Below are 13,682 nucleotides of genomic sequence, written 5' to 3'. Positions count from 1 at the left end.
TGAATAGGTATGGAGAAAGTGGACAGCCTTGTCTAGTCCCTGATTTTAGAGGGATTGCTTCAAGCTTCTCACCATTTACTTTGATGTTGGCTACTGGTTTGCTGTAGATTGCTTTTATCATGTTTAGGTATGGGCCTTGAATTCCTGATCTTTCCAAGACTTTTATCATGAATGGGTGTTGGATCTTGTCAAATGCTTTTTCCGCATCTAAGGAGATGACCATGTGGTTTTTGTCTTTGAGTTTGTTTATATACTGGATTACGTTGATGGATTTCCGTATATTGAACCATCCCTGCATCCCTGGGATGAAACCTACTTGGTCAGGATGGATGATTGTTTTGATGTGTTCTTGGATTCGGTTAGCAAGAACTTTATTGAGGATTTTTGCATCAATATTCATAAGGGATATTGGTCTGAAGTTTTCTATCTTTGTTGGGTCTTTTTGTGGTTTAGGTATCAGAGTAATTGTGGCTTCATAGAATGAGTTGGGTAGAGTACCTTCTGTTTCTATTTTGTGGAATAGTTTGTGAAGAACTGGGATTAGATCTTCTTTGAAGGTCTGATAGAACTCTGCACTAAACCCATCTGGTCCTGGGCTTTTTTTAGTTGGGAGACTATTAATGACTGCTTCTATTTCTTTGGGGGATATAGGGCTGTTTAGATCATTAACCTGATCTTGATTCAGCTTTGGTACCTGGTATCTGTCTAGGAACTTCTCCATTTCATCCAGGTTCTCCAGTTTTGTTGAGTATAGCCTTTGGTAGAAGGATCTGATGGTGTTTTGGATGTCTTCAGGATCTGTTGTTATGTCTCCTTTTTCATTTCTGATTTTGTTAATTAGGATGCTTTCCCTGTGCCCTCTAGTGAGTCTGACTAAGGGTTTATCTATCTTGTTGATTTTCTCAAAGAACCAGCTCCTTGATTGGTTGATTCTTTGAATAGTTCTTCTTGTTTCCACTTGGTTGATTTCGCCACTGAGTTTGATTATTTCCTGCCACCTACTCCTCTTGGGTGAATTTGCTTGCTTTTGTTCTAGTGCTTTTAGGTGTGTTGTCAAGCTGCTAATGTGTGCTCTCTCTAGTTTCCTTTTGGAGGCACTCAGAGCTATGAGTTTTCCTCTTAAAAATGCTTTCATTGCGTCCCATAAGTTTGGGTATGTTGTGGCTTCATTTTCATTGAACTCTAAAAAGTCCTTAATTTCTTTCTTTATTCCTTCCTTGACCAAGGTATCATTGAGAAGAATGTTGTTCAGTTTCCACGTGAAGGTTGGCTTTCTATTATTTATTTTGTTATTGAAGATCAGCCTTAGTCCATGGTGATCTGATAGGATGCATGGGACAATTTCAATATTTTTATATCTGTTGAGGCCTGTTTTGTGACCAATTATGTGGTCAATTTTGGAGAAGGTACCATGAGGTGCTGAGAAGAAGGTATATCCTTTTGTTTTAGGATAGAATGTTCTGTAGATATCTGCCAGATCCATTTGATTCATAATTTCTGTTAGTTTCACTGTGTCCCTGTTTAGTTTCTGTTTCCATGATCTGTCCATTGGTGAAAGTGGTGTGTTGAAGTCTCCCACTATTATTGTATGAGGTGCAATGTGTGCTTTGAGCTTTACTAAAGTTTCTTTAATGAATGTGGCTGCCTTTGTATTTGGAGCATAGATATTCAGGATTGATAGTTCCTCTTGGAGGATTTTACCTTTGATGAGTATGAAGTGTCCCTACCTGTCTTTTTTAATGACTTTGGGTTGGAAGTCAATCTTATCAGATATTAGAATGGCTACTCCAGCTTGTTTCTTCATGCCATTTGCTTGGAAAATTGTTTTCCAGCCTTTCATTCTGAGGTAGTATCTATCCTTTTCTCTGAGATGAGTTTCCTGTAAGCAGCAAAATGTTGGGTCTTGTTTGTGTAGCCAGTTTGTTAGTCTATGTCTTTTTATCGGGGAGTTGAGTCCATTGATATTAAGAGATATTAAGGAAAAGTAATTGTTGTTTCCTGTTATTTTTGATGTTAAAGTTGGCATTTTGTTCTTGTGGCTGTCTTCTTTTAGGTTTGTTGAGGGATTACCTTCTTGTTGTTTCTAGGGCGTGGTTCCTGTCCTTGTATTGGTTTTTTTCTGTTATTATCCTTTGAAGGGCTGGATTCGTGGAGAGATAATGTGTGAATTTGGTTTTGTCGTGGAATACTTTGGTTTCTCCATCTATGTTAATTGAGAGTTTGGCTGGGTATAGTAGCCTGGGCTGGAATTTGTGTTCTTTTAGTGTCTGTATAACATCCGTCCAGGATCTTCTGGCTTTCATAGTCTCTGGTGAAAAGTCTGGTGTAATTCTGATAGGCTTGCCTTTATATGTTACTTGGCCTTTTTCTCTTACTGCTTTTAGTATTCTATCTTTATTTAGAGCATTTGTTGCTCTGATTATTATGTGTCGGGAGGTATTTCTTTTCTGGTCCAGTCTATTTGGAGTTCTGTAGGCTTCTTGTATGTTCATGGGCATCTCTTTCTTTAGATTTGGGAAGTTTTCTTCTATAATTTTGTTGAAGATGTTTGCTGGTCCTTTGAGTTGAAAATCTTCATTCTCATCCACTCCTATTATCCGTAGGTTTGGTCTTCTCATTATGTCCTGTATTTCTTGGATGTTTTGAGTTAGGATCTTTTTGCATTTTACATTTTCCTTGATTGTTGTGCCGATGTTCTCTATGGAATCTTCTGCACCTGAGATTCTCTCTTCCATCTCTTGTATTCTGTTGCTGATGCTCGTATCTATGGTTCCAGATTTCTTTCCTAGGGTTTCTATCTCCAGTGTTGCCTCATTTTGGGTTTTCTTTATTGTGTCTACTTCCCTTTTTAGGTCTAGTATGGTTTTGTTCATTTCCATCATCTGTTTGGATGTGTTTTCCTGTTTTTCTGTAAGGACTTCTACCTGTTTGATTATGTTATCATGTTTTTCTTTAAGGATTTGTAACTCTTTAGCAGTGTTCTCCTGCAATTCTTTAAGGGATTTTTGTGCTTCCTCTTTATTGTCTTCTGCCTTTTTATCAGTGTTCTCCTGCATTTCTTTAAGTGTGTTATTAAAGTCCTTCTTGAAGTCCTCTATCATCATCAGGAGGTATGCTTTTAAATCCGTGTCTAGCTTTTCCGGTGTGTTGGGGTGCCCTGGACTGGGCGAAGTGGGGGTGCTGGGTTCTGATGATGGTGAGTGGTCTTGGTTCCTGTTAGTAAGATTATTACGTTTACCTTTCGCCATCTGGTAATCTCTGGGGTTAGTTGTTATCGTTGTCACTATTTAAAGATTGGAGCAGAAGCTGTGTTCCACTCACCAGCAGTCTCTAAATCCTGCGGCGGGGGTCGTGGGTAGCTGACGGTACCCCGGTGCTGGTCCAGCCGGAAGAGGCCTGTGGCCCTACTCAGGCCGGTTTCTGCTTCCCTAACTAATGCAGTCTCAGGTCCCGCGCAATTGGATTGGAGCAGAAGCTGTGCTCCACTCACCAGAAGTCTTAAGATCCTGTGGCGGGTGTTGTGGGCGGTTGGCGAGTGTCAGCAGACCCTGCGCCCCAGCTGCCCAGGTGATTTTCTGACCGGAAGAGGGTTGTGGCCCTATGTAGGCCGGATTTCTCTCTCCCCAACCAGAGCAGTCTCAGGTCCCGCGTGATTGGACTGGAGCAGAAGCTGTGTTCCACTCACCAGCAGTCCCAAAATCCTGCGGCGGGGGTCGTGGGTAGCTGGCGGGTGTCAGGCAACCCTGTGCTCCCGCTACCCTGGCGCTGATCCGGCCGGGTGAGGCCTGTGGCCCTACTCCCATTTCGAATTCCTAATTCAGCACTTCTGTTTTAGACAAATGGAGTCTTAGGGATTCAACTACACTAGTTTTCATTTTCTATACCATACACTTCTAAACAAGCAAGTAAATTTTAGAAAATCTGTAGAAACTCGATGTTCACAGAATATACAGTAATTTAGCAATTTTAGAGTAGTTTTGCAAACTTGGTTATAAATCAGAAAGTTCCGGGATTAGTAGGAAAGGGAATTATGTTCTCAATTCAAAGTATACAAGTTCTATTCATAATACAGGAGCAATGAGTGATCACAAAGATAACTTAAAAGATTCACAAGCCACCCCCACACCACCAGTTTTTTAACCCCAGTTTTTTAAGGAGTAAAAACTTCTGTGAAGAGGACATTTTCCAATTTGTTGAGCTACCTGCAAACCATGTAGAGTCTAGGCATACAGATTTCTTGAATTATAACTGGGGGGATGCAGGGGGGGAGTGAGTCTTTCGATGGTATAGCTGCCTTTGAGTTACCGATGTACCCCTAACCCACACTCCTGTAAGTGACCACCCCCATCCTCACTCTTGTAAGCAACACCAGCTAACTTACTGGTTCACCAAATTAGACTTTCATGGAATCATTTCTTTTGTCTGTTGTCAGGACCCAATGATGCCAGATGATGGGTCAATACTGGCTTCCAGAACAAAGTCGTATTGACTGTATGACTTAAGTTTCAGGAACTTCCTCAAACTTATGAGTTGTTTATTTCCTGAGTCTTAAGGTGCCTCTATCCTGGAAGAAATATTTCAACTTAAAGGAAATTGCTAAACAACAATCAGTCAGGGTATTAGTCTGTATTCTGCCATTATAATGAAATACTTGAGATAATGAATGCATTAAGAAAAAATATTTTATTTTATAGCTTCAGGGGTTCCAGTTCATGATTAGTTGCCTGTGATTTTGCACCTGTGATTAGGTAACACATTATGGACCATGTAGCAGAACAGAAATGGTTGCCCTATGGGCAGAATATGAGAGAGAGAGAGAGAGAGAGAGAGAGAGAGAGAGAGAGAGAATGAAAATCTAGAATCGTATCTTCCTCCACTTCCCCTACAAGAGAACACCACCAGTGACTTAAAACCTGCTCTACCTCTTGAAGGTTTGACCGCTGCCTAGTATTACTACCTTGGGGAGTAAGGCTTCCGTGTGCATTAGGAGACATGCAGCATCCACAGTGTAGCAAGCAGATTCTCATATCCCAGTCAGAATGTCAGAAAACAGTATAGTCAGGCAAGAAGGACATACCTAAAAACATCAGCACTAGGGCTTTCTACAAAAATGGCCTAACTGGACAAATTAACAGGGGTTTCTAAGTTGACAGACCTCATTTGCATACCAAGCACTTCTAGTTAGTATTATAGTGGCCCACATTGAATAAAGGCATGCAGCTCATATTATTAGGTATATGGGAGGAAACATACTATAGAAGATAAAGATAAAAATAACTATAAACAACAACCTGTAGAAAAGAGTGCTATCCATGCAGAATCAATCAAACAACAACAACAACAAAAATCCCTATATTTAATACCCTTTAAGAAATAAAACATTAGGCCAGGCAGTGCTGGTGCACACCTTTAATCCCAGCACTTGGGAGGCAGAGGCAGGCAGATTTCTGAGTTTGAGGTTATCCTGGCATACAGAGTGAGTTCCAGGACAGCCAGGCCTACACAGAGAAACCCTGTCTTGAAAACACAAACAAACAAATAATAAAACATTAAAATTATGAAATACGAATATGCTTCTTAAAGGTATAGAGAACAAAACAGTAAAATTAAAGCCTTTAGCCTTCCCATAAAATTCAATAGAATGTTAGATGATGAAACTGGGGCAGTTGTCTATTAGCAAAATATATAGAGAGATGAAAAATAATAAAAAGATATCATAGTTAGAAAAGTAGTCTAAGGAATCTAAGGTACAAATAGAGACTATGTCAGGGACAATGAATAAAGAATAGAGAACATTGAATAAGCACAGCAAAATGTATAAGAGGCAGATACTGGTCAACACGCTGAGACCCCATCTTACCTCTGGGTAAGATGAGAGATCATCTGGGTCCAGTTTGCATGGGACCAGAGACTCCTCTTCCTGTAGACTGGGTGCTACTCATGCTAAGATCTCTGTGTGCAAGAGCTAGTGTTTGCCGTTTTCTCCCCTTAGATCTAAGCTGGTTTCCAACTTGCTTGGTGATAGAATGCAGGTGACGTGACATTCTGGCATTTTAATGAAGTTTGTCATTTCTACTCAAGTCTGCCCATGCTTGTTCTTACACCCTTTTGTGGTGCTAGAAGGAAGTCCACCCAGCCCCTTGGAAAGAGCTGACTTCTATCAAACATCTACCTGGGTTTCTGGGCAACTACTGGTTCCAACCTGCTGGCTAAGTGGGTAATTTTGGAAGTTGATCGTCAAGTTGCATCTCTATGGCACAATGCAAAAGGTGGGCTTGTGAGAGCAAAATCATCAAAGGCTTGTGCCACGGACCCTTCCCATCTGTTTCTACGCTGCAACTGCATTTGTGTATCCTCTGACCTTGAACTCACCTTCACCGGACTCTTTATATCATGATATACTTCCACAATTTTTATTTTCAAGACAAATTTTATTTTCAAGAGTTTCACTGTGTAGCCCTGACTGTCCTGGATCTCTGTAGACCAGGCTTGCTTGATCTCGGATATCTGCCTGCCTCTACCTCCCAAATGCTGGAATTAAAGGCTTGGGCCACCACTACCTGGTTGTACTCCCAAAATTTAGACACCATTCCTAACATAATCATAAACAAAACAGATTTACTGAACAACTTAATGACTTAGATAAAATGTGTGACATGCATTTTGCCTATTTCAGAAAACTCAGTACACAACCCGATACCTAGCAACACTATATAAACCAGTTTTCCTTATTTTGCATAGACACTGTTTTAAAATACTTAATCCAAATGAGTTAGCCCATCTTATGCTTTTTGGCTGTTTTGAGGGCCGTACTTGAAGCAGAGGGTTTCTGTTTTTTGTTTTTGCTTTTCCTCTTGTGATTCAATTTGGGAACTGATTAATAGCATTCCATTTAGGAAGTAGCTGAGGCCTCACTAACCAGAAACCTCAGAAGCACGATTCTATCTCTTAATATTTCATGTTTTGAATATAACCAACTGTTTATATGAAAATGGAGAAATGCAATGAGCCTCAAAAGGTTGTTAAAATGAAAAATAAAAACAAGTTAAAAATAAGAGATTCTCGAGACTCGGGATTGTCCCAGTTTTAAGGCGTTTCTGTTTTACAGGTTCAACAATATTTAGCTGACACCTTACATCCATCATCACCTCCCAACCCTTAGCCTCTGGGCTGCCCCTCCTTTGAGGTGACATACGTGTAAGATGTTGAACCTCCTTTTCCTCTCACCCTTCGCTATGCCCGCTATCTTAAGGAGGGGCTCACAAGGGAGGAAGAAGCCTTAGCTGTTTCCCTTAGGATGGAGTTCCATGTCTAAGAATGTTCTCAATAAAAGTTTCTTCTAAATGATTGATTGGGAAAATATACTGAATTCCCCAAACAGGGAGGAATTAGCATTTCTTACCAGAGAAGGCAGAAGCACAGGGCAGAGCTCCCAGCTGGGGAGCTGTCATTGTATAAGTGAACCAGTGTGACAGCCTTCTGACTGCCAGTGACATCTTACTCTGCCTGTCTCTAGCGATAATAAAATAATCACTGGCCATCTAATTAAAACTGAAAGGAATTCATGCCTTTTAAAACGTGAGCGTCTAGACTCTCAGGTGTCCTTGAGCAGAGACTGTCAGCGCTTGCATGTGAGACCACGGAGAAGCAGACCTTGATGAGGTACCCCAGGTTCACTTCTGATTTCATCACTTTTGATATCATTATGTTAGCGTGTTGCTTGGGTGATTTTTCTGCCAGGTTCCTTGTTCATTTATTTATTCATCTTCCATTCTTGTCACAAACGTTGGTTGTAGGCTACAGTGTGCCTGGGTATGCATCCGGGGGGGACATAAAGATGAACAGAATTAGAAGACCTCCCTGTAGGGACAATGGATATAAAAAGTCTCTCTGCTAAAATCTGATTAATCTGTAATAGAGATAACAACTGTACATATGAATTAGAGAAGAAACAAAAACGTGGCCTTTCAGCAAGACTATCCTTCAAATAAGAGATATGTTAATATGTGGCATGTCTTCTTTAGGTGGCCAAAGACCACACCAAAGACCATTATCTGCTTCAAAAACTAAGTCTGCTTCATCCGTATATGTTACTTGCTAGGCAGCTGAGTGAGATCTCAGTATAAAATTAGGTCTATCAAGAAAACACCTACCATGTGATGATATCTTACAGATGGAATCTTACAAATCTTAAAACCATTTACAAATGAAGTTAAAGAAGATCATACGTTACCTTAAAGCCTTCCAACTCATGATCCTCTCGGTATGAAAAAAAAAAATGTGTCACCAATCACATACACACCTTACACAGTAGAAAAGCTAAACTAAATTTATCCCTGCTACTCAGTGGTAGCATCTCAGGCTGTTTCTATTTAACAGCCTTTGGAGGCTGGAGAGAGAGATGGCTGACCAGTTAAGACAGCTTGCTGTTCTTGCAGAAGATCTGGGTTTAGTTTCCAGGACTCAAATCAGGCACCTTGTAATCACATGTAACTCCAATTCCAGAGGATCTGATGCCCTCTGACCTTCTCGAGCACCTACACTCCCATGTAAACTCACACAGGCACACACACACACACACACACACACACACACACACACACACACACACAAATAAATAAACCTGCAGCCATATCTAAATGCTCAGGGGGAGACGCTTGTACAAGGCATATATATCATAGGGCCATTTCGAGACTTAGAATTCTGCCAAACATGAGACACAAAGGCTTTTAATTAAATCCAGCATCTTAAATATATTATTCAAATCTCTCTTGTGCCCTTTTTTGGCAGCTTTAATTTTTAAAATGTATTCTTTGACACTTTCTTTTTATTTATTTATTTTTTATTGAAAATAGATTTTTTTCATACAATATATTCTGATTATGGCTTCCCCTCCCCCAACTACTCCAGCTCCTCCTCCTCACTTCCTCTCCATCTACCTGCAGCCCTTTTAAATCTCTCATTAGAAAATGAACAAACATCTACTAAAGAAAAAGGCAAGGAAGAAGGAGGAAGAGGAAGAAGAGGAGGAAAGAGGAAGAGGAGGGAGGAAGAGGGAGAGAGGGAAGAAAGGCAGGAAAGGAGGGAGGGAGGGAGGGAGGGAGGGAGGGAGGGAGGGAGGGAGGGAGGGAGGGAGGGAGGAGAAATGAAAAGAAAAACAAACAAGCCTGAACAGGACAAAACAAACAAATGAACAAAAAAGCAAAGAGCCAAGGAAAACGCACAAGAGGCAAATATTGGCACAGAGACACCCACATCCGCAAACACCAGAAGCCTGTAAAAACACAAAATCAGAAGCCATACTATAGAAGCAAAAGCTCTGTAGGGTATGAAAACAATGTTTAGATAAAGCTTATGAGGAAAAAAATCCTCGAAAAATATCACAGAGTTCATTTTGGGTTGGCCGTCTACTACTGGGCATGGGGACTGCCCTTAAGAGTGCTTTGTATCCCCAGTGCAACTTCACTGGAGAAAACCAATTTGTCATTTTCAAGTGACTATCAGCTGGAGATAGCTTCTGGGTTAGGGAAGGGGGCTTGTGTCCATTTCTCCTCTCAGCACTGGGACCCTGTTAGGCCCAGATCTGTGCAGGCCCTGTGCACGCTGCCACAGTCTCTGTGAGCTGGTGTGTGTGTGTGTGTGTGTGTGTGTGTGTGTGTGTGTGTGTGTATACGGCTCCTGCAAGGTTTAGAAAGCACGGGTTCCCTGGTGTTTTCCCTGGTGTTGGCTCTTACAGTCTCTCTACCTCCTCTTTCACCGGGTTCCCTGAGCCGTGAGGGGAAGGAATTGATGGAAAGACCCCAGTTAGGACCAAGAGTTCCAAGCTCTCTGTGCACATTGTTGTCTAGCCCCGGTCCTCTGTATTTATCCTCACGCACTGTAGGAGGAAGTTCCTCTGATGATGGTCGGGCAAGGCACTGATCTATAAATGTAGTAGAATGTCATTAGGATTCATCTTGTTGCTATGTTCCTTTAGCAGGACAGTAGTATTCGTTTTTCCTGTAGCCCCTGGTCTACCTAGTCTTAGGTTCTTGGATCCCACAGCAGTGTTGGGGATGGGTTGTGTCTCTTGGTTGGGGCGGGCCTTAAATCCTATCAGATATAGATAGGCTGGTTAGTCCCACAGGCTTTGTGCACCATTGCAGGTCAGCTCTGTAGACTGAAGGGCTTGTAGCTGGCTTGGTGCTTGTCTTTCAGCTTTGGTAGCATGCAGTAGCAGGAACATGAGTCAAAAAGGGGTGAAGACTCCAGGTAGGCACCAGCCCAGCTTCTTCATGTTCAGTAAGTTATGTAGGTGCTGTCTTCAACAACAGGGTCTTACCATCAGTTTGTGGAAAGCAGCCAGTAGCCTTGGCAATATTTGGGGGGTTCCCACAGGGCCCTTTGACCAACAACTTGATTAGCTGTAACCAATTCCCAGAAGTGCAGATTTCTTTTGGCCACAAGAGATTCCAGCTGTGGCTCCATCTCCTCCATTATTTGGCAATTCCATTTACATCACCTTAATATTGCATATTTTAGGAAGCATCTTAGGTTTCCATAAGCCCCTAAAAGGGCCCTTAGTTTTAGCTGTTCCTCCCACATTCCCTCCCTCCCCCTCTTCCTGAACCCTTCCCATTTGATCTTTTCATTCCAGAGCCCCATCCATTCATAACTACTTACTGTTTCCCCTTCCAAGAGTGATCCAGTGTTCTCCTCAGTCTCTCATTCTATACCTGACCTCTGTACTTATATGGACTGTAGCCTCCTCATCAAACACTTAGGAGCTAACAAATATCCACGTATAAGCAAATTTGTCTTTCTGGATCTGGTTACCAGCATATTTTTTTTTCTAGATCTATTCATTTACCTGTGAATTTCATGATTTTATTTGTTTGAACAGATGAGTAACATTACCTTGTGTAAATATAACACATTTTCTTTATCCACTCATCTGTTGAAGGGCATCTAGGTTGTTTCCAATTTCTGGCTTTTATGAACAGCGCAGCATGAACACTGCAGAGCAAGAACCTCTGTTGTATGATGTAGAATCCTTTGGCTATTTGCCCAAGAGTGGTATACTGATAGATATATACCACTGTCTGTATATCTATATAATAAATCTCGAGGTATATCTGTTCCCAGCTTACTAAAGAACCAACACACTAATTTCCATATGGCTGTATGAGTTTGCATTTCCACCAGCAATGGGTGAGTGTTCCCCTTCCCCTGTATCCCTGCCACATGAGCTGCTTTGTCACTTTCACAGGTGTAAACTTCGACCTCTCTCTTTGTATTATTATTTTTGAATAATAGACCTTTAATGAGGAATGTGGCCTTAAGAGCTCCTCCCACACACACTGAAGTGGATCAGTCTTGTGCAGGTAACCAACCACAGGTGTGGTGAGTTCATGATACCCTGTCCTCCTTCTCCTTCTTTCTTTCTTTCTTTCTTTCTTTCTTTCTTTCTTTCTTTCTTTCTTTCTTTCTTTCTTTCTTTCTTTCTTTCTTTCTCTCTTTCCTTCTCTCTTTCCTTCTCTCTTTCTTTCTTACTTTGTTTTGTCCTTCTTTCCTTCCTCCTTCCTTCCTTCCTTTCAAAGATTTATTTATTAGTATGAGTGCTCTATCTGCATATATACCTGCATGCCAGAAGAGGGCATCAAACCACATTATAGAGGTTGTGAGCCACCATGTGGTTTCTGGGAATTGAACTCAGGACCTCTGGAAGAGCAGAGGTCTATGACCTCTTTCTTGTCTTATCTTGATCATACACTGTTTTCATTGATTTTGACTTTGCTTCTTATAATTCTTACTTTTTTCTGCTTTACATATTTTAAGAATATTTTATCAGAAATGTACAGTTTATAATTATATTAACCCTGGTGAGCTCTAATAAAAGAATTTCCCCTTAAACCTCATTTGCCTGATATCAATGAGGAGATCCAAACCTTGGTGGTGTCCACAACTATTTTTACACTTTCAGTCACTATATACTTCGACTGAAGGTATACACCAGTTCTCTACCACTATTTAAATAATGCTTCAAAATTTAATGGTGTATGATAGTAAAATTTCAACATGTTCACTGTTCTGAAGGTTAACTGTGTGTTGAATCCACCCAGGTGGTTCTTATACAGGTTTAGTCTGTGATTGTTTGTACAATTACAAATTACCTAGCAATGTGACTTGTCCTGAACAGCTGAAGATGTTCTCACAGGCATAGTGGTTGACATCAGCTATTGGCAGGGTCAGAGTCTCCACACAGTTTCTTGATCTCAAGTGCCCATTGAGAGGTTGAGTTTCCACACAGGATGCCGACACATGAAAACTAAGAACAAACTACAAAACATCTTAGAGGTGGGGCAAGTCTTGGGGATTTTATAGTTTACTTATTTAATACCCCATTTTAACCAGGCATGAAGAAGGAGTGGCTAGATGGTATGTGCTCCGTGTGAACCTAGTGGGGGACACAGAGAGATGTCACTCAGCAATGTTCTCTATAAGACATTCTGCAAAACAGGGAGATCAGTGCTTCTCTCTGGCTACCATGTTCTTATGAAAAAGCCGACAGAGTCTTCGGACCAAGGGTCACCTGGAAGCAGGATCCCGTCTGCCTTGGAACATCTCAGGATTTTCCCTTGGTGCCTTCAACTTGAAGACTCAAGGTCAACCCACATTATGATAAATCATTCGCCTTATCAAAGTCTATTCTCACAGCTACAAAGTATCTGCAGAGAAACCTCAAGTGTTGTGTTTGACCAAACACTGGGTTACCATGACCCACCCAATTTTATACATACAATTAACCATCAGAGGAACTATAAAGAAAAACCACCTATAAAATCAATTTTTAAGTTGAAATAGTACTATTTGGATAACCTCTGCCAGAAAAAAGTAAATGAATTATTTATTGTAATACATATATAAGAGCAAGTCACTTAGAAGTCAGAAAAAGTTACTATTAATGACAGCCAAGAGGAAGGTTCTACAGGAAACAACTCCAAATCAAATCAGGTGAGTTTGATAACCTCAATTTCTCTCCTATCATTTTCACAGTTAGGAGAAAGCTAATTCTCTTGGATTGTTATTATGCAATAAAAATTAAACCAACCTTAGGTGAGCCCAGAGCCCCAGGGGTGGGGGAACAACGAGAGTGTGCACATCAGCATATTCATTGAAGGTTTAAAGATATTTAGTATTATTAATCAAGAATTTAAATGTCCCAAAGACATAATACTTCTTTTCCCAGAATAAGATGTCTGATTCATAACCCAGATGAAAACTGTATAAGAAGGAGGAGAGACGGCAGTGGTCCCCAGAATGCTTTGCTCTGGATTAATGGCTCTCATCCTCAGGGTCGTAAATTTAACTTCTACTGCTGTTTGTGCACTAAAGGGTACTCAATTGGCCCAAAAGAATTAATGCAACTTCTAAAAGTTGGCCAACTAATTTATAGGCAATAACTTACACGTCAGGAAAAATTGGATCAGCAAGTAATGCTATATTTATTTCCATGAAAGCCAGCAATGTTTTTTTCCTCATGGAAGTTAGAGGGATTAAGTTCATCTGAAAGTTTCCTCTGAGAGTGGTGAACAGGATGAAATGGCCCTGTTGAGGAAGGAGTGTGGGGGAGTGTGAAGCAGCAGCTAAAGGAATCAGGAAATAGGAACAAGTGGATCTTTTTTGCACAAGAGTTTGTGACA

This window comes from Mus caroli, unplaced genomic scaffold, assembly GCF_978045245.1.
Source record: "Mus caroli unplaced genomic scaffold, Mus_caroli_1 scaffold_18, whole genome shotgun sequence".
Taxonomy (NCBI): Eukaryota; Metazoa; Chordata; class Mammalia; order Rodentia; family Muridae; genus Mus; species Mus caroli.
This window is presented reverse-complemented; position numbering follows the sequence as displayed.